Source organism: Rhea americana, unplaced genomic scaffold (assembly GCF_003343005.1).
Source record: "Rhea americana isolate MKP2758 unplaced genomic scaffold, rheAme1 scaffold_0, whole genome shotgun sequence".
Classification (NCBI taxonomy): domain Eukaryota; kingdom Metazoa; phylum Chordata; class Aves; order Rheiformes; family Rheidae; genus Rhea; species Rhea americana.
Window position 1 is genome coordinate 11922604 of NW_028185037.1, and position 27637 is coordinate 11950240.

Consider the following 27637-nt stretch of genomic DNA (forward strand, 5'->3'; position numbering starts at 1 on the left):
TCGCTGGTGACTATAGCGTAGACCAATTTTAGTGGGAAATGCGTATTGAAAACAGGGCCAGTAGGGCACAATCCTGCACCATTCAAGTCAATTCAGGTTTCACCACTGATTTCCATTGGGAACGAATCAGGGATCCTAGCAGCTGTCACTGCAATATTACAGTAAGATAGTGATAGGTAGCTGCAGGCAATGTTATTTGGAAGAACAAATTAGAACAGACAGGGGTTAGATCAATATCTGAAGGATGATTATCTTGGTCAGCACAGTATTTTTCCATAGCCTAATCCAATCTAAACAATCTCTAAATATATCACAGACTGTGAAATTTCAATCCCTGTCCCGTCAGGCTGTACATGTGAAGATGGATGACATGCCCCTTGTCAAAAGGCCTGATCCTGCTACTGCTGAAGTAACTAATAAATCTGCCGTTAGCTTCAGAAAAGCCCTGAAAGAGTCATTCTGTCAAATTGCTCAATTAAACGAAGGTAGYGGATCCTTTCTAGGTGTAATGGGTTCACAGCAGTTGCACATGTCCAAAGGAAAGGAAAATCTCAGCAAGCTTTGGGAAAAGAGAAGCAAGCCAAAAGAAAATGGAGATGATGTACAGAGTGAGAGGCTACGCCTTTAGACAGCCTGGGACAGACAGGGGCTCGGTGAAAACCTTTTACTCTCGTCATTTAGAGCAGGGCTCAGGTGCTCCCAGATGTGTACAGCTGTTATGCTGTGCTCCACTTCAACCCTCAGTGATGACTAAGCCTAGTCTGTGCGGAGGAATGTACCACTGGTTGGTAAAATCTTTGTGAGGGATGAACCTCAGAGTTACAGAAATGAGAAAGCTGGGAAAAATTGATTTCACTTAGGAAAGAAGTCTGCCTATTCCTGGGACTGGGATTCAGCTGTGCTTTCTGCAGACAAAAAGTGGCCGTCAAGAGGCTCATGGTGGCTGACAGCTCTGAGAGCCGGGCAGCCCGTGGAGCAGCTCAGCAGCCTGGTTAGTGTGCAAATCCTGGAGAGTTTCAGAGCTGTGTCGCAGGGGGCGCCAGCGCAGGAATCCACCCTGGTGACCTTATAGCCCAATTAAAAAATGGATGAAATGTGTGTTTATAGACATCTCACAGATCTAAGGTCAGATATGATGATTAATGGCTGTTGCAGTAATGAACTTCYGGATGTACTTCATACTGTAGCATGCCTCAAGCAGAACTCTGGAAAGAACTACCAGCCTGTGTCAGCTCTCCCTCCTCATCCTGCTCTCTCTCTCTCTCTCTCTTTTTTTTTTTAACCTTCTAGGGACAAAATTGTCCACTCAGAGTATTATTTGTCTTTGCCCAGGTGGAACTCCCCCTTGTGATGGCACTAGCAGCTTCCTTCACCACAATGGAAAGAATATTAATTTAAAAAGTGGAAATTCACTCAGCAGCTTTGCCTAGCACATTATAAGCTACAACTGCAACTAATCTCCAACCGTATTTGCTTTGTCCTAGATGTAAATCAAATGCATATGTCTTTCCTGTTTATTGCAAGAGAGTTATTTAATGAATAAATATTTTACTAAATAAATATAAACAGAAAAAAAACAAAACTGATATGAAAATTAGGTTGAAATTTTAGGTTAAGATATAGCCATCTTTAAAAATGAGGCTTTAAACTCCTTTTTTGCTACAGCAATTCATTCTGACCACTATTAAAACAATGATGTTTTAATTGCATCAATAATTTAAATCTTGACTATAACTGCTGAGTGTTATTTAAAACTTTAAAGAGCTACAAACAGCTTTCGATGTTTGCRTGGTTGCAAAAGACATTTTCCTTAACAGCATTTGTAATATATTCTTTCTTTTTTTTCTCACTTCCAAAAGTAGTATTTTCCAAAAATACTATGTTTCCAAAAAGTAATACTGAGTCATCAGTAGGCATTGGACCTGAATACTATTGCAAACAAACAATCAACACTGGCGTATCTGGGGGTATAGTCAAGTTATAAAGTTAGGGATTTTGAAAACAGTAATTTTAGCAGTGACTCCTCAATATCTGAAAGATATATTTCTGTATTTGAAACCTCTTGTAGGTCAATGCAATCTATCCTGCATTGCAACCAAAACTGCAAGATTATTTCTTCATGGAGAACCAAAATTGGCATGGAGAGAATGAAAACATGAAAAGTCTTTTAAATTAAAAMCAGAGTGCTTGTCCAGCTCAGGGTGACATTTAACAATATAGAAGAGAAAAGATGAGGTTTCTCAGAGGTGTATAAGGAGTAGGCAGAAGAATCCGTGTGTTCAGCAAAACTTATTTTTGAATGCAATCTACATTCAAGTCTGTTTACTTGCATTTTTTTCATATTTATTGTATAACAAGAATGATCTGAATGCAAAACTAGAGAAGATYCCCCTGTTGAAAGTCATCCTTCCCAAACTATTGCTATTGTGTTTCAATTTCTGGTTCTGATGGAGCCATAGGCACGCAGTAGGGTTAGATACTGTGGCCTAGAGTGCTGGATGCGCTGATCTTGTTGCATGTTTTTCCTTCTCTTCTGCACTGTTCTCCAAAGGATTGACCTAGATGRCATTAAAAGTACTGTAATTTGCATCATCCCTTAATTATGCTAGACCTTTACCTTTTGCCCACCTAGAGTAGAGCTTGCTTTTTAAAATTCTGGCTGCTTTATGTAGCCACGCTCACTTTAAACATTAACTTCGCAGTGGGAGTTAGCCCTAGAACCTAAGGCAGTACATGCAGATAATCCTACCTATGTCTGGGAGACTGCTAGAGATTTTTCTGAGAGGTGGCAAAATATATCCTAAAGTTCTGCCAAGAAAATTATGTTCACAAGGGGTATATTTTAGTAAGTATAAAAGAATTAATTTGTTAGGAGATAGGGAAGGTTAAAAAAGGCATGTAAAGATCTTTTACTCTGGTGAATTTAATTGAACTCGTTTAGTCCCTTCTTGAGAATAATCCTCTCTTGCAATRCAACAGAAAATGAACATAAGTTTTGGTAAAACTGTATTTGTTGCTCACATGAGAGTAAGAACTCATATAGTAATTGTGTTTTGATATTGGAGTGGAGACTGACAACAGAAACTTCACTGAYGTTTTGAAGGAGACCATTGGAAAGTGGACTCCTTTGGAAGAAGTCCGTTGGAAAACTCTCCCATATTGTATTTCTTTTCAGTTCCCACACTAGACTGCATTATCTCCTGCTAGAGCATAACTAGCCCTTGCTGGCAATGTGGTTGTAGTCATAGAAGAGGACAACAAGGTCTCTTTTCAATTGATTAGCTTCACTGCRAAAACAAAGATTAATACGATGGTAATGGGCATTGGCTTCTCCTCCCTACTGATTTTCTTCCTGCTGCTTTCATTATTCATTGTTTTCCTTTGCGCTGTCAGCTTGGATCCAGGAGCATGCAAAGAGACTGCACCTTTTCCAAGCTCAGGGCTGGAGTCCACTCACCTGCTTTCACACAGTGTGGAAGAGAAGCCAGGAAGTGCCAAGAGACCTAAGATAGCTCTGAATGCTGCTGGCTTGAGTGTGATGTATGGAGATGGTCAAACAGCTTTGAAAGGAGCCAGGCTGGCTACCAAGGCCAATTCTAACCTTGAAATAATCATTTTGTCTGGACTTAGATGGTTTTGTGCAGGTTCATCTGAGTTACTGTGCTTTCCTGATAGCCTGACRTAATCTAGGATAACATGAAGCTGACTCTTTGTACCTGATATAGGTGAAGATCCTGGAAGTCATTTGCAACTGAATTTTCTATTCAGTAATGTGTTAATGTGTGTTTGTACTAATTTGAAAACAAGATGCTTTCAAAAAATGCTCCTCAGGAGTTTTTAGGCATAGCAATAACAATTCATTTTCTAGAACTATGCCATTAATTTGTAAGTAAAGCACCCCAAAGAAATTGGTTAGCTCATTAATTAAAATAGGAAAAATTGCCTTTGAAGGGAAATRTAGTGCAATAGATGCATCATTCTTTTGCAAATTAAAACAGCACACAATAATGCTCAGGTCCTGTTCTAGTGAATTCAATAGAAATTGTGTCGTTGATTCACCACAAATAGGAGAAAACCTGCTGGGGTGACTCTGAAATCCTAAGATAAGGTAATGTAACAAAAAAAGTCTTTTAGTTCCTGTTAGGATTTAGCATTAGATGAAGCATTTTTCAGTCCTAACGAATGTTGCATGTTCAGACAGATGTAGCTGCAGGGTGACCTAACTTTCAAGTGACCAGGGCACAGTAATCCCTATGCCAGGTTCAGCTTGCTCCTCAGGTAAAGTAGATTTGTCCAGAGATTACATGGTAGGGGCAAAATATAAAGCGCTGTTTGAGGTTAGTGGTAGAGAGGATTCATGATGGCTGCGAGACTTGTTCTATGCAAGAGCAGTTTGCGCCTAGCTGGGAGGCTGAGGCAGTGCAGATGAGAGGAAGTAGGTTGCTAGATCAACTAATAGTTGTGTGACCTGCCCTGAGCAAGATCAGCATCCTGGTTTATAATTAACTGTTTTTATCTGGAAAAGTCTTAAGAATAGGAATTTTGATCTGTGCTGTTGTTTAAGAATGGACTTGATGCACTGACTGTTGAGTTGGCTATTTAGCTTCAGTTTACTTTAATTTTACTTTGGCTTCACAAAGAGATTACATCAAAAGGTCCATATCTACCACATGTTGGATTATGCTACATGCACACTGTTATTTTACAATGACAATTAGGTGATGTCATGTCTACTTTGTTCTTTGGGCATTCTTCCCCACATCTGGTATTTTAGGAAGAACTTAACATTTGGTAAGCTAGCTACAGATTAATCTAACATCTAATCCTTCTTGTACAAATTAAGGCTCTGATCCTGTGAAGGCTTATTCATATGCTTACTTTCATGTACTACGTGTTGTCCCGTTGAACTTGAATAGCGAACAAAGTTATGCTTATGCATAACTGCTAGAAGGATTCATGCCTAAATAATGAAACTGAACACTGACAGTGTGTAATTATCCATCATCTTTAGCTATAAACACAGTAAAGTTCACCTCCAAAATAAATGTAGGAAATGKAATGAAATGGAGGAGAAGTCTGTGAGAGTATTTTTATTTTGCCTCATTCACAGCAGTTTTGTACTGTTAGTAATAACTGAATTGGTAATCTAAATTGCTGTCTGCCTGTGCTATATATGAACTCTGGCACACAGTATGGTTTCTGTATCCATTTAGATACTTACTTTTGTGAGTGGATGTTAAGAGTGAAAGAGGGTTGGAAAGAAAGGTCTCTAAAATAGTTCYAGTGCAGTTTGGAGAGCCTAATTTATGCTAACAACCAACACTTTAGGAATATTAATAGACATGGTTCTCACAGTAAAGTCTATTGCCTCGAAACAAGTCCAGTATTGCCAGGCTTGATATATTTTTTCACTTACATGACTTTAATTCTCAGGTTTTAAATCAGTTCAAGTTTTTTTCAGAGTTGGCCAAAATACAGATTTTCCAGTTGGCAGACAATAATAATTGTTCTTCAAAAATATCTAATGAACTGGAACTTTGAAAACAGAAATTGCTTGCAGAGGCCCCATGGTGTGAGAGAAAATGGCTTTCCTGTTACTCTTGCCTCTGCCAGGAGAGGAGTTTCAGTTCAGCTCATGAGCTCTGAAGGTCTCCAGGATGACTGCTCTGCCACATGTCCTGCTGTGGGCTGGGCACTGCACTCCCTGGTTCCTAGGCCATCACCTTGTGATTTCAGGGCTGGTGTGTAGCGTTGTAAAGTTCCTTAGATGGAGAGATTTATGTTTCTTCAGGGAATGGATCTGAAGAGCCTATGCAGTTCCTTCCAGCTTCTGCATCCTTGCCCTGGAGTCAGGATTATGGGGGCCTGGAGACCCTCAGCTGGAGCCAAACTCCCTTGGCATTCAAGTGGTCGACTTTGCGGCAGGGCTACCTGGCTGCCTCATCCAAGGGCAGTGCAAGGTGAGCTGCGTGTRCTAGGGCCTACAACCTGCTGCTCTGAAGCCTGACAGCTTCCAGGGTCCCCAGGCTCTTGGCTCTGGAGGACCGAGCCAGGAAGACCTAGGAAACCTRGATCTCTCCAGATGTTCTGCTCCTTGCAGGAGCATTGAATCCTTGGCATTGCACTCTGAAGTTTTTGTGGAAGAGCTTCCTTTGACCTGCTCTTGAGCTGCTCAAGACACTTGAGATGTTTCAGCTGAAGGATTTAAATTCAAAATCCATCATATTTTTCACTGAATTTCGTCTCAATCTTTTTGACCCATTGTAGCTAGCGCATGTGACACAGGGCTATGTATTCTGAGAAACATAATTTGATACTATTTTAAAAGTCTATTAAATGCTTAAGGATGAAGTATTTTTTTAAATTAGGAACTGGGAACAGGGAATCAAATGCTGCTCCCTACTTAGGAAGACCATTACGAAGATCACATTTCTGAACAATATACAACTTGATGGCTAATAAAAATGACTTCAAGAGAGCTTTCTAGGATGTACATGATGGAATAAATAGCTGATGAAACTTTTAGAGATTAGAGATATTTAGTGTCTCTGATACTCACAAATTAACTGAGACCAAAGAAATCAGAGAGCTGGAGCACTTTCAAAATGCAGGTTGCAGTTAACCAAACTGTGCTGAGTCTGCGTGAAGGAGCAGAAAAGGCATCTCCGTGTGATGAGAATGAAAAGAAGAAGGGGCAGGGGGTGGCTCATGTTGCAGCATGGCTCCTGCACAGTTTGCGAAAGAACCCTACTGTGCTGAATTAACAGAGAGCACAGATTTTCCCTTGTGTCCCCATCTCACTGTTCATTGCTCCCGTGCCCTTTCTGCTGTCCCGTGCAGGTACAGAACTACCCTCAGTTCCCATTACCCTGGCAGCKTGTTGGGCAGCAGAGCAATCAGAGAAGAAATTTTGTGAATCCAGGGTTGATGGATAGGTACAGAGAGATGACACAGAATGACTTCCTTGAACTTCCTCTTCTGCAAAAGAGATGGAATAGGAGGGGTAAAGGAGATTTTCGTTTTACKTTCCCATTCTGTCTCTCAGGAAAACATTTCATGTGAAGAAAATACAGGTTTCCTTGAAGAATATGGTGCAATTTGCTCTTTTGAATTTCTGAGCTTCATGGTTCCAATTTTTGATTTTTTACTTTCATTTCTTTACCAAACTGTAAAAATTAACATAATTTCATAATTTTCTGAGTCCCAAACTGAGACTTCAGAAGTAGCTGCATGAAGCTTTATCTATACCAGGAAGGGGAGTGGGTGGGAATCAAAGTATGAATAGATTTGTCTCTTTACCTTTTGTGTAAAAATGCCAGTATGCCCTAAGACAGCTCAAATATTAAAGGAAGATACTCTTTCTGTTATGTCTTAGCATTCTGTACTGCTTGGTTATATTTTATGCAACATTTGGACAATTTCTGCAAGTAAATTATTTTTTTCTTCCCATAAAGAGTCTCAAGAGATTTTCTTATTCTTTTAACCTTAAAGAAATTTTCATATCTGSAAAACATTTTGTGGCTACATGTTCCTTTATGCTTGCACTTAAMGGTGAAATGTTTGTTTAATGTTTTCCACAACATTCATACCTCAAAATGTCATAGATATTACAATTCTGATATTTAAATGATATGTAAATTGAAACTTCTAGTGTATTACTCTTCTGCTTTTATTTTGGATCATTTCTTATTTTACTGATGGATACTATGCGGTTTACAGATTTGTTTTCCCTTGTTGACTGGATTTTTCCAGCTATGTCTATAAAATATTGAACTATTAATATAATCCACGTGGGACATTGTAGAAGGCAGCAGCCCTGCAGCTAGGATAGTAGGCAGTCGCGTAATTAAAGATTGTACCATGATACATTAGTGCAGGGAGGCAAATTTAATACCACAAGGGCAATCTGAAGGCTGGTATTTTCTGGGTTTAGGAATTGTCTTTACAAATTTTAAATTAATTAATATTATTTGATAATTGATAATTGCATGCCTTCTTTGTGCTAGAGGGAATAATTAGAGGATATATTTCTAGAATAAATAAAGTATTACTCTTTAAGAAAAGAAAACAGAAAGCTCAAACTTTAGCTCATCATTTCCTTCAAATTATTTCTTCAGCTCAGTATTTGTCCTTTATGTCTACTGGCATGGAAAGCAGCATTTGACAGACTAGGCAATTTTATTTGGCAGAGGAAAAATCTTTTTATTTTCATAGCTCATCTGGGAGAAGAGCTCTCTCAGGTGTTTTTGAGTCCCTAAACWGGTACTCCAAATATTGGTAAAATAGAGTCTCTTATATGAAATGACCCATTAAGTGAAGCAAAGGCCGAAAAAAAGGGGGGGGGGGTTTGCTATATTTAGCATAAGGTGAAATAGCTTAAAGACTACTGTTCTTCCTGARTATGACAAATACCTGTATTAGGTARATATTCCCCTTCTTTGCTTTTCCAGCACTCTCACTGTGACCAGTGACATACTCTTGCTTGCTGAGAGCTTGCAGTGGGTGACGACAGTCTCCGCATAGCAGCCCTTGGGTGCCTGAGTGGAGGGCTTTCAGCCCGGCAGAGCTTTTTAGCAGCAWGGCTACCTCAACAGGTACTGAAGCTTACTGAAGATTTCACAATGCTGAAAAAAACACAAAAAAGGAAATCGTAAATTACTTATGCTGTCTTTGTCTGGGGTTTCCGAGCGCAASTTGGATTTGAATTTTTGAATCAAGGTGAAGCTACCAGATCAGAATTTATTTCTACTTTTCCTCTTGGGAAATCTGATAAGGTCAGATGAGGTCGCTTTTCAAGCTGAAGCCTGTGTGAGTTTGGGCTCACACCGTGCTAATCAGTCCCCGCAGGCCCTGAGACTGTAGTTGCTGTATGACTGGCCAGCTCAGCACACGGATGAAAGGGATGTGTGGTCCTCTCCATCCCCTCACAAATTATTTGGGCCTAATTTATTTAAGTAATCTCTGATTAATTAAGTAGATTTATTCTTAATCTGTCATGAGATGCGTCAGAGTGGCTGACTCTGGGTTAGCCATCTGACAACAGCCAGCTGTGCCAGTGAAGCTAGAAAGGTACTAAATGTTTCTTAACGTCATCTGTTACTGACTTTCCCTTTCTACTGAGGGTGGCAAGACTGCTCCCATGGTCTTCTTCTAACTATCTAGAGCATCTATAAAGCACTTCTCTTGTTTTCAGTTTATTTGCTAATCGCTTCTCATTTTCTGTGTTGATTTTCCTGACATCATCTGTTTATCGTTGTGCTTTTCTTTAATTCTCATCCTTGACTTTAAGCTAGGTTTTGTTGAGCTTCAGATTTTTGAGCTTCAGATTATTGAAGACCTCTGATTTCACTAGGTGGATTTTTTGTTTCCTATGCTTTCTCTTTTCTTTGCCTCAGGATAGTTTAATCCAATGCTTCTATTTATTTATTTATTTTGGGAACTACCAATTTTTCTGATCCCTTTCCTTTATGTATATTTCCACAGGATGGCAACTGCCAGCTCTCTGAATTTATTCTGCTTAACTTTCTTGAAGACTTTTGTTCTGCTAATYATCTAATTACTTCTTATGAGAAGAGAACCTCTAACCCTCTCTAGTCACTCTACTGCCACTTCCATGATTTCAAACACCTTTACCCTACTTGTGAAAAGCAGATCCAGAAAAGCCTATTGTCCAAATGTTTTTTTTCCAGAATTTCCCTATAACACCTTCCCTGCTGGGAAGTTTTGGTGAGATTCATCTAGCTCACCAGAGAGGTGCATGAATAAATGAATGTAAGTATATGCCTGAGATTTCTGTCTGACTTTCTTTATGGATAGTACTAAATACCAGTTTGCCTCTAGTAGCAAGYAGGAATACTAAACAGTGTTTTTTTAAGAGTGTCATTACCTCCTTCTAAATAGATACCTGAGTGAATGAACCATGTCCTTAACGTGCCCATTTCTTGCYATTGAGTATGAGGAGAACCTCAGGCTGCTAATCCAGATACAGATATCTGCATATCAAATCTCTAAATATGGGTGATCTGACTCCATCTTCTGCTGTCTGCTGCAGTCCTGTAGCAAGAGATGGCTGAGGAAAGTGTCCCATTACAGCAGCCTTGTACACTGCTAGCTGTAAAGAAAGGAAAAGCTTTATCCACCAAAGCCAGGCTTGGTGGGTTATAATATGCTTTAACCTGAAGAATGCTCTTTTCCCGACCCMCTTTACCACTGCCAGATACTTTGCAGAGATCTGCTGTGCTCTCTACGTGTTAGTTCGGTGGTTTCAGTCCATTTCTCATGGGTARGGTGTTGGTCACAGAGGTCTGCCTGATGTTTTCATAGTCACGTTGCAGTATAGGATGACAGGGAAAACACAGCGTGACAGTTACCTGCAGACACTACCTTCCAGCATTGCTGCCCACCAACCAGAAGAGGCTAAGACCTCCCCAGATTAGTTATACTATACTAATCTTATTTCTTTGCTTGCATTTAACTCATTTCAATGGCCAGTTAAGGTACTGAATTTTCTGGCGTTCAACAGGTTCTCTGAGCTGACACAAGCCGTATACAAGGGAAGTGAAAGCCAAAAGCCATTACAACATTGATCTCAACACTACCGTCAGCGTTAGAATGTGTCCCAGGTTAATGCGATTTTTCCTTAGCGTAAAGAATCACGTCTTGGGAACACAACCAAATGCTGTCAGACTGTAACACAATTGACTTTTCTGGTGAAAGCATAATTAAATGCTACTTTAAATCTTTTTTAAAAAAGCAAAGAAACAGCAAAAGGTTCAAGTTGAAGACTATGCACCTTTCTTTCACTACCTATCTCAAGGGAAGTGAATCCATCAGAAGCATGGTTCCAGATGCRAAAAGCAATAGAAATGCAGACTTTCAGGTCTAGCCAAATTGTGGTTAAAGTTATTTCTCTGTGGATCATACTCGCTCATTAATTTTAACACTGGACATTTTCCAAACTGTGTTGTTGCCTTGCAACAAGGGGCAAGACTCCTGTGATTAGATGCCTTACATTTCACTTTTTTTGTAATATACTCACTTGAATGAAAATTGGGATTTCAGAAATATATTGCTTTCAGAAGTAAAATCAAAGGAATAATTTAAGCCTACTGAAAATGGGCACAAGCATTCTAAATACAGCAAAGTAGTTCAAACCATGTAAATCAATATAGCTCAACGGCTTGGTTCATGTRTATGTGATGTGGTCTTCTAGGATTTTTATTTCAATGGCTGGAAGAGTACTGTGGTCAGATCCTTTCAACATGTTTAAATTCATTGTAAATCATTTCTTATCAATATGGATTGTCAGGAAAAGATGATTCTTCTGGAGAACACAGGAAAAGAAGCGCTTTAAATACTTGCACTCTTTGTATAAAACATTGTATAACATCCTGCTGTTCAGAAGCATCTGTATACTTAAAAAAAATCACTAAACAAGCCAGCAGAGGAGCATGCTGCCAAAGCAAAAATAATCTTTTATAAAAGATCATCCATAAAATTAAACTCATTTCTTAAAGGGTTCTGCTGAATAGCATGAGGAATACTTGTGGTTACTTTGAAAATAGATTTTTTTTTTAAATACAGAGCCAGTCAAAGCATTTTTTTAAAAACTTCAAACGAATACAATGAATACAAGTATAGTTCTCTCTGCTGAGAAGCCTAACAGTTTATGACAAACTTCTTGTAGGATATACTTTGTTAGGAAAGACCCAAATTATATGGAACTTATGTTTAAAAGCCTGAGATACATTATGTTTAAAAGCCTAAGATAAATTGCTCAGACTCTTTTTTACAACATTCCTTGACTTCTGCTTAGAGTCTTTGTATTATGTGAGAAAATACCCTTTCAGGTAATCTAAAGATACTAGGTCACATTGCAAGCTTAAGCAAAAACTTCTTTGAAAAGTTTAAAGTTTTGCTCAAGAAAACTGCAGCTGGGAAAATTACATCAAGATCACTGCAGTCTGGAGGATATAATTATAACTAACATTCTTCTGATACTCTTTTCTCCATATCTGCAGATGGCCACAATGGGGGAGAGGACACTAGGTGAAATAGGTCTTTGCTCTGACCCATGGGGATTTCTGCACAAGAGACTCTCTGGCCCTGCTCTGCAGTGTCAAAATTCCCACGCTAAATTTGTGGTGCAAATCGCACWGGCCCCACTGGAGGGATGCCCCGTGACTTACTTTGGCTTGGCTTGGCTTGGCCTCTCCTGACCACCGGAGTGCTGGGGTTCTCCCACCTGCCCTCTCTGGGCTGGGGTCGGGCTGGCAGCTCCAGAGTGGGTAGACGTTGCAGATACACCACACCTCTGCTACTGGCTTCGCTGGRAATTAGCCCACAAACCTCTCTCGTGTGCTCTTCTATTGCTGTGAGAATGACGTTAAATCAGATGGGGTGAGTTAAGTTTGGACATTCGGTCTCAGCTTTGAGTAGCCAGACTTCATCTCATTCTTAGGAAGACCTTTTATACTCCTTTCCTGTCTTTCCTGTGGTTTTAACTCCTTTGTTTTTTCTTTCTTTTTTTTTTTTTAAATTTTTTAACCGGAGTCATTAATTACTGTCATTACTCTTCAAATAATATGTGAAGTGTTCTCCAAAGAGCTGTGTAAGTACTTTAATAATTTTGCATGTATGTCAAATGTTCAGTCATTCCTTGGGGACTGTTACAGTCCGTGAAATAACAGGTAGATATTTTTAAATATTTTATTCACTTGATAGTCTAGGAAGTATTTGTTATGAAAATCCACTGTGCAGAGATATTTTACTGTCAATATAGACTGAAAAAAATGCATCCAGATTATATTGAGCCAAATTATTTTGAGTATTAAAATGGGCAGTGGGCTTTACATTCCAGAGGGAAGTACTATAGACATAAATTGGATCCTGTAAATGAACCTTTTGTTGAAGCTATAGAATCATACAAAGCCTCGTCTACRGGTGCTTTGGCTAATTTTTAATTTCCATTTGTCGAGGTAGGTGAACCACGAGGCTTTTTTGAAAATGAAAAATCTTAAAAATCTAATTAGATAGAGATTTTCTAAAGAAACCAATACCTTAGGCTAAATCATTTGGGAAAGGTTTGCTCACTATTTTGGGTCTGCTTACTAGTTCTTGCGTCCCTCTCTTGTGGCAGCTCCCTCCCAGGTGGTGGATTCCCAGCTTCATGGCACCTCTGAAAGGGTGGCGAACAGCAGSAGCCCTTAGGATCGTTGGCCTTTTCTGAAAGGCTTTGCTGGAAGTTGTCATCCCAGATAGTATGTTGTGGCAGTCCTTGATGCTTGGGTGAGCAGCACTTGCAGTGATTTCTGCTAGTGTGCAGAATGAGCTATGAAAAATATATGAGGGTCCAAAAAAATGTAGGGGGATATATTGTCCCAGTTAAAAAAAACTCCACTGATCTAAATTTCAGTCCTGTAAACCTTAGGCATGTACTKAGCTTTGAACATACAAGTAATTCTACTGATGTCAATGTACAAAACATGAGTTTAGAAACAGTAAAAATGAAACCATCAGGTTTCYTTTTGATTTTTGTATCTCTGTTACTGGGCAGATTATACAACCCAGCTGACATTGGGTCATTTTTTCCGGCATTTATCCTTATTTTGCTAGCTTGAACAGTAAGACTACAGGGTGGAAAGTTGAACATCTTATAGTACACACTTGAGCTGAATGATTTATGAGCAATGTGTGGGGTAAGAGTTTAGAGAAATATAAATTATACCTGTTCATCGTGTTGACTTCTTTTAATGTTTCCCACATGTTGCTATGACAACATTCATGGAATATATATTTTAATTTCTGTTGCACAGAGGAAGTGTGTCAGGTCTGCACATTTCACTTGATTTTATGGCTGAGTGCTGTGTCTAATGCAGGTTGTAAATCTTCTTGGAAAAATATATAAGGGGGTTTTCATCACAGTGGTTCTCCTGGCAATTCTGAAGTTTTTAATAAGCATAATTTAAATTTTAAAAGAACTTTTACTCCCCTTGTGATGTGGAGACTTCTRAAGTGGGGGTAGTGAATGCTGTACAGAGGAGCAGAAGCTTCATGGTAACAATTGCTGAATGTGTTACACAGTTAAACACATTGTTAAGACCCTTAAATCAATAAACCTTGGAAAAATATCTTGTGGCCAATATTTAATTTCCTGTTTTCCTTGTAGTGGGTGCAGAATAACTTTTAAACTTCCATCCTTTTTTTTTTTTTTTTTTTTTTTTTTTACTGCTTGGGGAAAAAACGTTTTGAAAACTTCTTTATAGCTCCCTGAACAATTTTTCCTTGGGATCTGAAGGGCATTCATAACAGCAAGATTTTTCTTTAAAAATAAAAGTAAATATTAAATGGAACCTTCTGAACTGAGTTAGATAATCGCAATTTCTGCCTCGTGAACTGTTGTTCTACATAGCAATTAGTTTTCATGTGCATCTGAAACCAATGCCATGAAAAGTGATAGCAAGTTGTGCTTGTAAGCTGTTGAATGGAATTATTTAGCAGGCCAAAAACCATTAATCACTGGGAATGTTCTCCCTGTGATGCTTCAGTGTGTAGTTGAATGAATCTCCACTTATTTATTTGTTTTTTCAGTGTAATTTTTAAAATCGGAGTGGGAATATTAACCTCAGGGATCCTCGCCAAAAAAGTAAAATAGCCTCCAAATCATGAATTTAGAACTAAACCAATAATGACTTATAAAGAGTGAAGGGTCTTAGTCATTTCCTGCCATTTCCCATCAAATTAACTTTTTGCCTTGCAATGCTGCTACAGGAAAATGCCACGTCTCACAGAAAGTCCGTGGAGAATTCTTTCCCACAGAGAACCCTGCAGGGTGAAGGCTTCATTCTCACTTTTCTTCTGTTCTGGTATATCCACATTCGTAAAGGAGTGGAGATAATCACAACCCATCAGGCTTTTTCTTTCAGGCTATTTTTTGATATCATACTCATCACATTCTTGTAGTTGCTGGAGCTAAGCCACTTTGATATCATGTAAATTAGTGGAATACAGTTTGTTTAGTACAAATGACTGCCTCTGTTGATGTTTGCATATACTATTGACTGTATTGGTATAATGGTATACTTATCTTTCTAAGAATTTAGTCTCTGTTCATTGCCTGCAGCTCCCATTGCTTCTGAGTCTCTACACGTACGATCGCAGCTTGGTTCTGCTCTCCTGTAGCTTTATTACTTCTTGTAAATTTGTGACATTATTTAAAAAGTGGGGCTCCCGGGGAATTTACACCCTAGAAACAYCTGACAAATGTACTTAGCAGAAAGTTACCTGAGACCCTAAAAATAATTCTTAGGTGACCTTCCACCAATAGGAAGTAACATGGCTTGAAGATTAGTAACATGTTTCTGGCTGAGCCAGAAACAGCGAGTGACCTCCCACCCACTACCCACCACTGCTTTGAGAACCCYGTAACAAATTCAGAGTCTATCCAAATTGCCGTCTAGTTTTGATGAAGCATTTGGAAAAGACTGTGGCTTTATCATAATTCCTAAAAGTGCAGACAGGCTGCTCAGCTTTCAGCGTGGGCTCTTGGGGCCTACTGGGGAGCTCTTTGTTCCAGTTAAACATGGACCTGGTAGGGAAGCCCCTTTTCGGAGCTCACCAGAACAAGAGCAGGGAACTGTGGCCCCCTTTCCTCTTGAGGCTGGTTGCTGAGAAGTGCTTTCTTTGTCCTGTATAGGAATAACATGGTAGTAGTAACTATTCTATCGTTTTCTTTACAGTTTCTGCCTGACCTATTTTGATCTGTGCAGATGTTTGAAATTCAGCTTTCACTTTGACTTCACTTGGGAAGTCATACGAACTTGTTTTTGTAGAAGAAACTTGCTTCATTTGCTCATTCCAGACAAACTGACAGACCAAGAGGGAAAAAAGCTATACCCAGAGCTTTTTTTTCAGGGTAGAATTTCATCACTATAATATAGATGCTGAATTCCCTTGCGATTTTTGGTCTTCAAAGATAATATCACATTACTGACCGTACCCGGCTCACATAAAAGGCCAGAGTGTGTACAGCCCTTTCATCTGTCAGGCCTAGACCCAAATTGCAACTGTATGCCAAAGCAGAAAGGACAGATTTATGTGGAGAAACTTGAGTCTATTCTGCTAATCCAGTCTGTAGAGAACTTTTATAGCATCAACTGGAAAGCAGTCAGGATTTTGACAGGGTCAAGTTTCCCCACCTACATCGAAGGGGAAACACTGCTGGGAAGCCAGTGTATGTTCTACTGAGACACTGCAAAAAACAATGATGCTTTTACCTGTGTTAAATGGTGTCAGATGATAAAGATGTGAAAGAAAGAAATATAGGTATGTATTTTCTCTGAAGAATGTGTTGAAAATCAGAAAGGACTGTAGTACAATATACATTCTTGTTTGTCCCAAGGGATTGTGTTAACATATGATAATATTGCTAAGCATTTCTCAGATGGTCTTATACACATCTTACAGCTTAGATTTGACAGAGAAAGAGGAATAGGGAGAAGYGAATTTCAGTCAGTTTGTCATACTGTCCACTGTGGAAAGAGACTTTTCAAATCATGTAAAAGATTTAAGCACATGAATCCACTGACAGTCTGTTATTAAAAATCCAGGTCCCTATTTATGAAGTGGAAGGTTTTAGGTTTTCAAAAGGTTTATATTCCTTTACAGCAATGTGGTAGAAAAATAAAGCCACAGTTTTAGCAAAGATAATTGCTTTGATGAGGAGCCAGGTATCAGTGCAGACCTTTGGCAGTTATCTTAAATAGCTTGTTTTGCTGTCATGCTTAGCACTTTAGCCACACCAAGCTGAGTGTATGTTGATCTTTCCTGATCGTACAAYCTCAGGAGTCCTAGCTAGATGTCTCCAGTGTTTGGATAGGAAGCCAGGTGGAAATGCCAGGTCTCTGAGGCACAAAGCAAGAAGTCTTGTCCAGACCATGCTTTAGCTCATAGAAAATGAATAAGCTGCCATATYCTTCTGGTCATGACATTGGAGTTGGGCAGAAAGGCAGAGCCACAGGGATCTGATTCTGGAATCAAGAGCAAATGGATTAAACATTGTCTGTACACAAAATAAAAAAGATCATCCCTAGTCAAAGAATTCATCACTTCTGTACATACAGAGTGCAAATAAGAATGAGAGGTGATAGGTAGATATTACAGAGAATCTGAAGGAGGGCTAGGCAATAATGAGCTGACTGCAGTGGAATAAACTGTCACAACCCCAGAGTTACTGRCTTATTATCTGAGAAAAGCACAGAGATCTGAAGCCTGAGTCTGTGACAAAGGAGTGGCGTTTTATCCAAATGCTATGTAAGATGAGGAATTTGTTTATCATTTTAAAAATCACTTAATGACTAAGAACATTAAAATAGTGGATCAGAACTTAATGTGACTCTCAAGGATGCATTTGATTGAAGTGGGTTTAAGATTGGTCCTATGGCAACCCAACTCCGGGAGAATAAAACAAAGTGATTTGTAATGGTATGGAGTCACCAGAGCCTTCAACACATTTCTATCATATGACTTTTCCCAGCTGATAATCCTGGAGTTCACTGTGGATTTTGGCTGAACTCAAAGTAGGAAAGAAGGCAAAGGTTGGAAAGCAAGTGGGAAAGGACTCCAATACAATGAAAACTCAGTTGCATCCAGGTTTGAAAATAGGGCAGATATATGGGGAGGACAAAAAAGCCACACATCTTTACAGTCTTRATATATTGAGAAACATATTTCAGAGGCCAAGGCTGACTCTTAGGTTGAAAGAAGCTAGAATTAAGATCCACCTAGAAAAAAGATACTGCAAAACAGCTTTCCCAGCTCCTGGAGCCTTACCTGCCCTGCTTTCAGAGMTGAACTGTCCAGGCCTGGGAATGTCAGTCATCTAAAGATGTCTCAACAGGCAGCACGGAAGTGGAAGATATCTAAACTGGCCAATTGGAAAGAGAGACTAGATGATCTCCAGAGGTCCCTTCCAAAGTTACAGACTGTATGATTCTATGATTCTATCTGTCCCCTAGTTTCTGAACTAGGTGTCTGTATGAGACAGTAATTTTTAGGTCCAATGCATTTCCTACACTTTGAGGTCTATATCATTGCTTTGGATATAGATGAATGACTCTGTCTTGTAAAATGCTGGGTGAGTAGTGAGAACACAGACCCAGAGAGGGAAACCCCATCTTCTATTTTCTTATCAACCTTAAGAAATTTAAATATGCAGTTACCAACTAAGATAAAATGTGCATCTTAAATAACCACAGTCTTGCTGAAGCTAGACCACAATGCTGCTAATAGTGTGAGATTCATGTGGCTGAATACACATTGTCTGTGCACTTAGAATTATAAACAAAATAGCAACTACTAGGTGAAATTTCCAAAGCAAAATTTGTTTTTTTTATGAGGAATTTTTAATTCAAGCTTAGCTCAGTGTCATTACTACTGGATTTACAGATTTGTGTTTTGAAGATTCATCTGCCAATAAAATGGAAAGGGCTCTGTCTTTGTCATCTTCTTTATTATTTGGTAAATTGGGTTTTCTAGAGATATCTGTTGTGGTCAGAAATCTTAATATCCTGTGGACATCCTTTATTGCATAAGGGACAATGAGAGTAAGTCTTTCATCATGTGGAAATTAGTATTAGTGCCTCCTTTTAACAAAATCTGATAAATACACTGAGATTTGACTCCTAATGAAACATAAACTCAGGTCTTCCTTTTTGAGAAACTCTAGATGGCATGGTCGAGATTTTGAAATGTTTCTGCTGGATTCATTTCAGATTGYGCAGGTGATAATTATATTCAATGTCTGTTGTGTGTGGTTGTGCTGATACTACTGATGGGAAGGCATGAACCAACAGTTTGTGAGGTAATTATGGAGCAGATTAGTTCATTCCTGTGCTATAATTCCTAAACTACAGTGAGACACTCTGATGATAGGTACTTCAGAAATCCCCATGAATGGTTTATTTCATATGGATGGAACTTGGAGAAAATGAGAAATTAAGTCTTGTCCTATGTACAACAGAATTTTGTTGACAATGTGTATTAAAATATTCAAACAATTGAAAAGCTGTATTACTACAACTAATAATTTATTTTCAAAGTTATCTTTCTGTGTTTCCAAAATAGCAAAGCAGAAATGTAACTGTGGATATAAGCTAAACCAGATATGACATGTATTATTATCTAGGCAAGTGACTTGGGCAGCTGTGGTATAGAGGATTGATAGGTCCTGCCTCAGGCAGAGCAGAAATGTTGACACACCTGGATAGTGACATATTATCAAGGAGTCAAACCTGCAGTTTCATGCTTTGGTAGAAATTGGCATTTCTCATCTCAAAAATATTTGATTCTTCAAAAGACTAGGACCCAGGCTAGAACTAGATTACATCTGAGATTTAGTATCTGCTTTTTCATGCTCAAAACCCTTAATGAAGACAGCCTACTGGGGATTTCAGGATATTTGTTGACTTCTGTATCAGCAAAATCAAATACAAGAAAGTAAGTAATAAGATCTTTATTATCAAGTACCAACATTTTTGAAACCTGATATGACTGAATAGTCCCATCTCTCTCCCTGCTGGCTATTGGTGGTGAAGAAGTGATTGTGTTTTGTCATATAATCAAAACTTCATTATCAAAAGACAGTTTATCTTGTCTTTGGTTTAATCTGCTGCAGATGAAAAGATGCATATATTGCCTTTGTATAGGACTTATGTACTCAGGTGCAGAGCCATGAAATGCAAGTGATCTATCCAGTAATACTTTATCTACTTTCGCATAGCACAAAAGCCAGAGCAACAGAATGTCTTCAAGTGACTTCCAGATGGTCCTGCACAGTCACCTTGGGTACAGTGTGATTAATTTGCTTTGACTAAGCATGGATATGCTATTCAGCTAAACTGAAAATCCAGTCAGAAGTCTGGAGCACCGGGGAACCCAGTACAGAGGTGGTACATGATTCCCAGGGCATCCTGTGGTATCTACAAGGCTCAATTATTCCAAGGCCTGGGTATCTCAGATCCCTTTATATATAGTATTAACAGAGTTAATGTATATATAACCACAGGTAAGTATATATTATGCCTGAAATACTAGAATGGTTGTGGCACAGTAGCTGAAGGAGTATGAACTCATATTAGTATTGTTAAATGAATGTGATTTTATAGCTTTCAACTAATCAGTTGACACTATGAAGTTGGAAAGGCAGTAGAGATCCACTGACTGATAAATTACTTTAGAAATATGGTGCCACTGAAACACAGATGTGCACACTGCTGGTCACTGTTGAGAAGTCCATTGACAGCATTTGAGAGTAGAAGACTATTGTTACAGCTTCTCTGAGTTTGTCTTGCATCCACTAGGAAGTCTGTTATATTCCTGAGTCTGGCTTGCCTAGAGCCAGATCACAGCACTGTTCCCTTTGGAGTTTCCATTGTTCTTCATCCTTTGTGTTGACCACGAAGAGGAGCTTTTAGGAGCAAAGTGCAGTCGCAGAGCCTGGAAAGCAGACTGCACTGTGACGGGTGGATCCACTGTGGTTAGTGTGACTTAGTGTTAAGAAGACTTCACTGATGAAACTGTAGTTGCAGGATTGAACATGCCCTTTTTCAGTTCAGCATGACRTAAGCTTAGGAGGGATTTCACTGCTCCTGGGTGAAGAGTGCTTGATATTAAGAAATATTTTCCCAGAAACTATTTTCTATGTTAAATTAGTTKATTTCGGGTAGACTTTAAAGTGAATTTGAAGGGGCTATCCTATTTTTATGAGATGTGATAGGCCATTTGTTTCACAAAATAAAATTTTCTGGCTAAATACACACATCATATTAGGACCATTTCATTTACACTCTCTAACTCTTATATTTTTGACAAGAATCACTTTGGTTAGAGCAAATAGCCTGCAAAATTACAAAACGGACCACTTCAGAAAGGCATGGTCACTGTGATCAATAAGATCTTTTATGCTATTTGTCTTTGCAATGCTGTACTCTTTATAGTGTTTTCAGTTACATATACTGAATCAGGGCTTGCCTAYGAGGAGAATGGAGCTGGCTTCAGACATCAGAATTTTACCAAGCACGAGGTGCTTAGCCTTGATTACTCCTGTGAGGTGGTGGTGGGGTGTCTTATAGCTCCTGCTGCTCCTGTTGTTGGGTGGATTACAGAAATGATTGTACTGCCTCGGGAAGGGGCCGCTCCTGTAATAACAGCCATCATCCCATACACTCCACCTCTCACCCTGCAGTAGTAGCAAGCCTGCCTTTCTAGGGCTACTCTTGTCATGGTCTAGTCAAGCCTAGTGCCTAACAAACAGCACTAGGTCTGTCTACAGTGGGTAGTGATGAGAAAATTASAGGGAATTCATCCTCTGGATTTAAAGATAAATAACAGTCCACCTTTGAGAGAATACTGTCAGTAAGCCATTGGACAAAGTGGCATACATGGTAACTGCACTAAAATACCTGTGCATCAATAATGCCTACTTAGTGGAGTTCCCAATGCTCTAAGTCATGCCTGCTGTTTTGCAAAGTAATTCCTTCAGCATGCAGCCCTTAAGGAAAAAATGTGGCCACATTCACACGCTGAGATTAATACATCACCATGTAAAAAGTATTATGAGAATATTACTGTTCATAGGTGGTCAGACTGTGGCTTCCAGACAACAGAACTTCCATTTCGTCCACGTGAGATCTAACATGAGTCAGAGCAAACTCTGAGGAAAGAGTTCTGCTTGCTACTCTCTCCATCTTGTGCAATATCAAATATCCTTGTTGACCACTGAAAACAACAAGACCTCAAGTATTAAGGATTTTCCAGACTTGACTCTCCAATTGTTAGCGACAAGCCCTTCAGAACCTGAGTTTTCAGTGTATGTTCCCAGACAGGTCTGGAGAGATGATTTGAGCATTCAAAATCTGGAATTTTGAAAAAATGTTGCGATCCAATATAATTGGATGAGGTATAATCCAGTATAAGTTTATGTAGATATACCATCCCATAGACTACATAATATTTGAAAATGTATTGTCACTTATAAAGTCTTGAAAAATGAAGTTGTTCCATTTACAGGCCTGTTAAGAATTACAAGCCAATATGGCCAATGCATTAATTCACTCTTGAGGCTTTGCTATCATAATCTATCATTATCAGGCCCATAAGTGGAAAGCCAGAATGACATTTAATAGTGTATAGAGACATAAAATCTGGAAACTGTTGCAACTTCTTACAAGTCAAATAGAATAAAACATTAATCAAAGAGGTCATAAAGTGCAAACGATAAGTGGTTATGCAAGAAAGCAAAACCACATGTGTCAGAACCACTTCCTCCATTCTTCTATTCCTCAAGCAAAAAAACCTCCCCATCATTACAGTTAGAGTAACTGCCATCCGGAGCATTATAACTGAACGGATCTAAAAGGACTGAGGATGTTAAGATATAAAGATGTTTAAAACCCTGCCTGTTTGAGCCAGAAGATTTCACAGACTACATCACAGGTTGAGATCTGAATACTTATTATAACAATCTTGACTTTGCAAGCTTTTTGGTCAAAATTTAAATTTTTTTCTTTCTCCTTCCTGGACTGCAAACTACTTTGTAGTGAGTTGAACTGTTCTAGTTTGGCATTGGCTAATAAAATGTAATCACAGAGTGGGTGAGGTTTTTGGGGAACTCAGCGCACTGTCTAATCCAATCACCCTGCTCAAAGCAGAGCCAAGTACAGCGAGTTGCTCGAGGCCATATCCAGTTGAGTTTTGAATATCTCCAGMGATGAAGACTCCACAGCCTCTCCGGGCAACCTGCTCCAGTGTTCAACCACCCTCACASTAAAAAAGTATTTTTCTTCTATTTAAATGGAATTTGCTGTATTTCAATTTGTGTCCATTGCCTCTTGTCCGATCACTGGGCAGCAGTGAGTCTGGCTCCATTCTCTGTACACCCTCCCTTCAGATACTTATCCACATTGATAAGATCCCCCTTCAGTCTTTTCTTCTCCAGGCTGAAGACTCCCAGCTCTCCCAGCCTTTCCTCATATGACAAATGCTCCAGTCCTTAAATCAACCTCATAGCCCTTAGCTGGACTCGCTCCAGAATTCCATGTCTCTCTTGTGCTGGGGAGTCAAGCCCTGGATCCATCACTCCAGATGTGTCTCATCAGTGCTGAGTAAAGAGGAAGGATCATCTCTCTCGACCTGCTGGCAATGCTCTGCCTAATGCATCCCAGAATGCTGTTGGCCTTGTGTGCTACAAAGGCACATTGCTGGCTCATGTTCAGCTTGTCCAACAGAATCTCTAGCTTTTTCTATAAAGCTGCTTGCCAGCAGTTGTTCCTCCCCATGTGCAGGACTTTGCACTTCCTTTTCTTGAACTTCATGAGCTTCCCCTCTGACCATTTCTCTAGCCTTTCAAGGTCCCCCTGAATGACAGCACAGCCCTCTGATGTAACAACCACTCTTTCCCTTGTTTAGCTTGGCAAGCTCACTAAAGTCATGATAAACAATATCCACTGCTCTCTCTCATCCATCAAGCCAGTCATTCATGGAAGGCTATCGGGGATGGTTTTCATTTCCTAAATCCAGATTGACTACTCGCAATCATCTTCTTGTCTGTCACAGATTTGGAAATTGTATCCATGACCAGTTGCTCTGTCAACTTTACAGGGATCAAAGTGACAGGCCTGTTGTTCCCTGGATCCTCCTTTTTGCCCTTCCTGAAGGTAAGAATGGCATTTCCTCCCAGGAAGAAGTTTCTGTTTAGCAACCTCCCCGGCAACTACAGCCTTTCAAACATAATTGAGGGTGGTGTTGGCCATCTCCCCTGACACTCAGGGGTGCATCCCATCAGGTCCCATGGACTTGTTTCTGTCCAGTTTTCTTATGTGCTCCCTAACCTGGTCCCCCTCTACTGATAGGCAAATCTTCCTTGCCCTGCACTTTCTTGCAAGTCTCAGGGACCTAGGATTGCTGAAGGCAATTCTTACCACTGAGCACTGAGGTGGAGATGGCACTGAGTACCTCAGCCCTTTTCATATCCTTTGTTACCAAGTCCTCTGCCCACTTCAGCACTGGATTCACATTTTCCCTAGGCTTTTTTTTTTGTTGCTGATGTACCTATGGAAACCTTTCTTGCTGCTCTTCATGTTCCTCGACAGGTTCAACTCCAGGTGGGCTTTGGTTTTCGAGATCCACTCCCTGCACACTCAGGCAGTGTCTCAGTCCTCCTAGACCACCTGAGCCTGCTTCCACCTCTTGTATTCTTCCCTTCTGTGTTTGGATTCTGTCAGGAGCTCCTTATTCATCCATGAAAACTTCTTGCCACCTTTGCTTGACTTTTCACACATCAGAATGGACCATTCTTAAGTTTGAAAGAGGTGGTCCTTGAGAATCATCCAGCTCTCCTGGACCCCTCTTCTTGCCAGGGCCATATTCTGTGGGATTCTTCCAAGAAGGTCCCTGAACAGGCCATAGTCTCCTGAAATCCAGGGTTGTGATCCTGCTTTTTTGCCCTGTTCCCTCCTCACAGGACTGTGAACTATATCATCTCATGGTCACTGTAGCCAATGTTGCCTTTGAACCCCTGCATCAACCTATTTTTTTGCCCTGAAGGTCTACTTGTGTGAATCCTTGATTTCAACTTGAAATCTCTTCTGGAAGAAGTTCTGGCCCTGTCCAGAAGTCCAGATTGGGTTCAGTCATCTGTGGTAAGCAGTGGAAAGAGGTCAGAGAGGGTAATCAGTGGAAGTATGGGGCTAAAGTACAAAGCAGACAAGCTGAATCCAGTGATATGGTTGGGGGAGGGCTGGGAATGTTGGACTTCCACTTGGAATGGAGAGCTGTAAGGCAGTGTTGAGAAGGGGGTTCATGGAGAACCTCTTGAGTCCTCTTGAGTGGAGAGGACTTAGCTCGAGGGAAATTGTGGGTGCATTATTTGTGGATGCAGAGACTTGTGCTTGAGCTTAGTGTTCTTTCTTCTACTTGGGGAAATTACAATGTTGAATTTTAATCAGTTTCTTCAAATGAGTTTTTGTTTGGAGAAGCTTAGAGCAGGAGATAGGGCATTCTCAAGGACTACAAAGGTGGACTGCTTAGTGGAAAGGTATCTGGGATCCATGAGGATGTAGGTATCACTGAGGGATGGATTAGGAAAGATCGGGCAAGAGCAATTGGCAACTGGGAGCTTTACAATAGGAGGAAGTTGATCACTGCAGGGAGCTGATTCTTGGCTTTGGAAAGTGTTGGAGGTGCGCTACAGTTAGCTCTAGGAGAGGAAGGTTTGGGGATTGTGATGGTAGGTAGTGCACTCTCTATCTTTTTGTAGGATGAGTATATTGACTGGGTCCATACAGAAGTGACCCTTACGGTCTGTCTGATGAAACTATAGCATATACTGTAATGATAAGGGAACAGCCCATGAAGAGCAAGAGCATTTGGCAAACCAGATATCAACCTGTGCATGGGAGGAAAAGGGTCACGTATGGAGAACATGGCAGGATCCAAGCCCCATGATGTGTCTTTTTCCTGAACTCACTGTCTACTGCCAAATCACTTATCCAGGAGTTATATTTGCCTTGCACTTCCTCATGCTACCTCATATTCTTCCAGAATATAATGTCAAGCTCCTGAAAAACAGGAAAGGAAAAGATACTCTGCCTTAGCTCTGCCCTCCCTTGCAGCTGGAATAGTCTCTTAGGGTTTTCCCATAGCAAAATATAACTAAAACCACTAGATATTCTGTGCATCCGATGATAGATAAACCTTTGCTCTTGGCATGAAAATGCTCTCAACTAAGTTGAAAGAGATTGAACAGGAATGCTGCAATAAATTACACAGGGAGTAAGGGAGTCAGAAGAATCTACTGTGATTCCTGAGAGAGCTGCCACAGTCAACTGTTTGCCCAGGAGAAGGTTTCCTTGTGTAAAGTCACAGGTGAAGGGGGCTGCAGGGGGAACAAGCACTTTTGTGGCAGCAGAAGCAAAGAGAGGAAGAAGGGCTAGAACTACCAGRTGTGATACCCCTGCTCCTGCTGCTATTAGTAGCACTAGGACAGCTACAGGTACAGCTAGAGCTGTGGCTTGGAAACAGCAGTCTCTTCSCCTTCTAAGTCCTCCTCTTTCTAGAAGGATTCTGATGGAGGTTGATGGAGGAAGGAGAGTGAAGGCATGCTGGAGAACGGATCTCTTCGTGGTTGCTCATTCCTAATGCTGTGTCCCCAGGAATGACAGACTCCTGAGTTTGGCTCTCTCTTTCCAAGTCTGAGTGCTGATCCCCTCTAATTGTCTCTAGAAACCTCTAGAAACTCTCTAGAGCCACAGCTTGCAGTTTGGATGAGCTGAGGGTATGCTGTAAGCTCTTAGCTATATATGCTTCTCTGCATAACTCCACCTGCGTACCTGGAAAGGGGGTATATTTGCTGCTCTCAGGGAGCTTGTCTCTCATTTCAGCTCATGGCGTGATTAAACAACAGCCTACAGACACGACTGGCTTTAAAAGTTCCTGCCTAGTGGCTGCACATTTTTTTAAACCCTTTCTCTCTCTCTGTTGCATCTGTACTTCTCAGCTGTGCAGGTACAGATGTTCCTGTGGCTGTGAACACAGCCTTTCTAAAATATGCTCTCATTTCAAAACCAAGAAATGGGCAAAGTTATGTTCCCTTTAAGATGGACAATGTTAGGTCTCCATTACCATTTCAGTAATGACAGAAAGATAACTGCATCAGTGGGAACAAGAGCTTCTTAAAAGGGTTGTGTGTCTCATCTATGTTCTCCAGCTTGATCTGACAACTCTGAAGCTTGCTCTTGCATATGGAGTTGGAAGATACAGGTGTTTCAAGAGTTTGGGACACAATCAGGCCATAGGGGCTGACCTGAGTCCCTTCCTTTGACATATATACACTGGAAACTCCTTTCTCAGACCAGAAATTAAAAGGGATGCTGATACAAGCAGAGTAGGAATCACACTATCAGGACAGAATCACATTGTCAGGACACGGATATCATTTTCAGGGGTATAACACACCGCCTTGAAGCCAGTCTGCTCACAAGCTGTCTTAGTTCTGTCATGTCAGCTTATCTCAAGAGTGGAATGTCAGCTTCTGCAACAAATAACATTTAGGACCTCTTAAATATTTCTTCTGCTGAGTGGCAGCGAATGCCAAGATCAAAGCTTAATAAGCAATAGAGAAATTTGAGCCATAAGTAGGAATCCAGGGTGTTGAGAGGGTGGAAAACTTGTTGCAAACTGCAAGTTGGAAACTTGTTGCAAAAATGGTGCCATATCAAGACTGTGAAGCCTAATTGGAGCTTTGATGGGGTGCAGAAAATTTCAAAGTAATCTAAATAGCCACATGGGTTTTAAAACACTCAGAAAATAAGCTGTTAGTAAATTAGTCACGCAATAATGTCTTGAATTCACTGTAGCTTCATATGTTAAACATCTAGAATCCAGATGCGCTCAAGTCTGGTGAGTGATATGAATAGCCCTGCATGAAGCTCATTGTATTTTTTAAATAATCATTGGCTTTGGGGAATGTTTTTTTGAGGAAAAGGAAGTATATTCCTTGACAATTTAGTTAAACATTAAAATCAATTTAAACCTCAAGGAAAAGAGCAATATCTTTTTGTTTATAGCTGTTTCTGTCTCTAAA

General features: G+C 40.0%; 1 pseudogene; it reads right to left on the reverse strand.

Annotated features, from left to right (window-relative positions):
- LOC146602030 (uncharacterized) overlaps positions 1 to 27637 on the reverse strand; it is a 167112-nt pseudogene that overhangs the window by 617 nt on the left and 138858 nt on the right.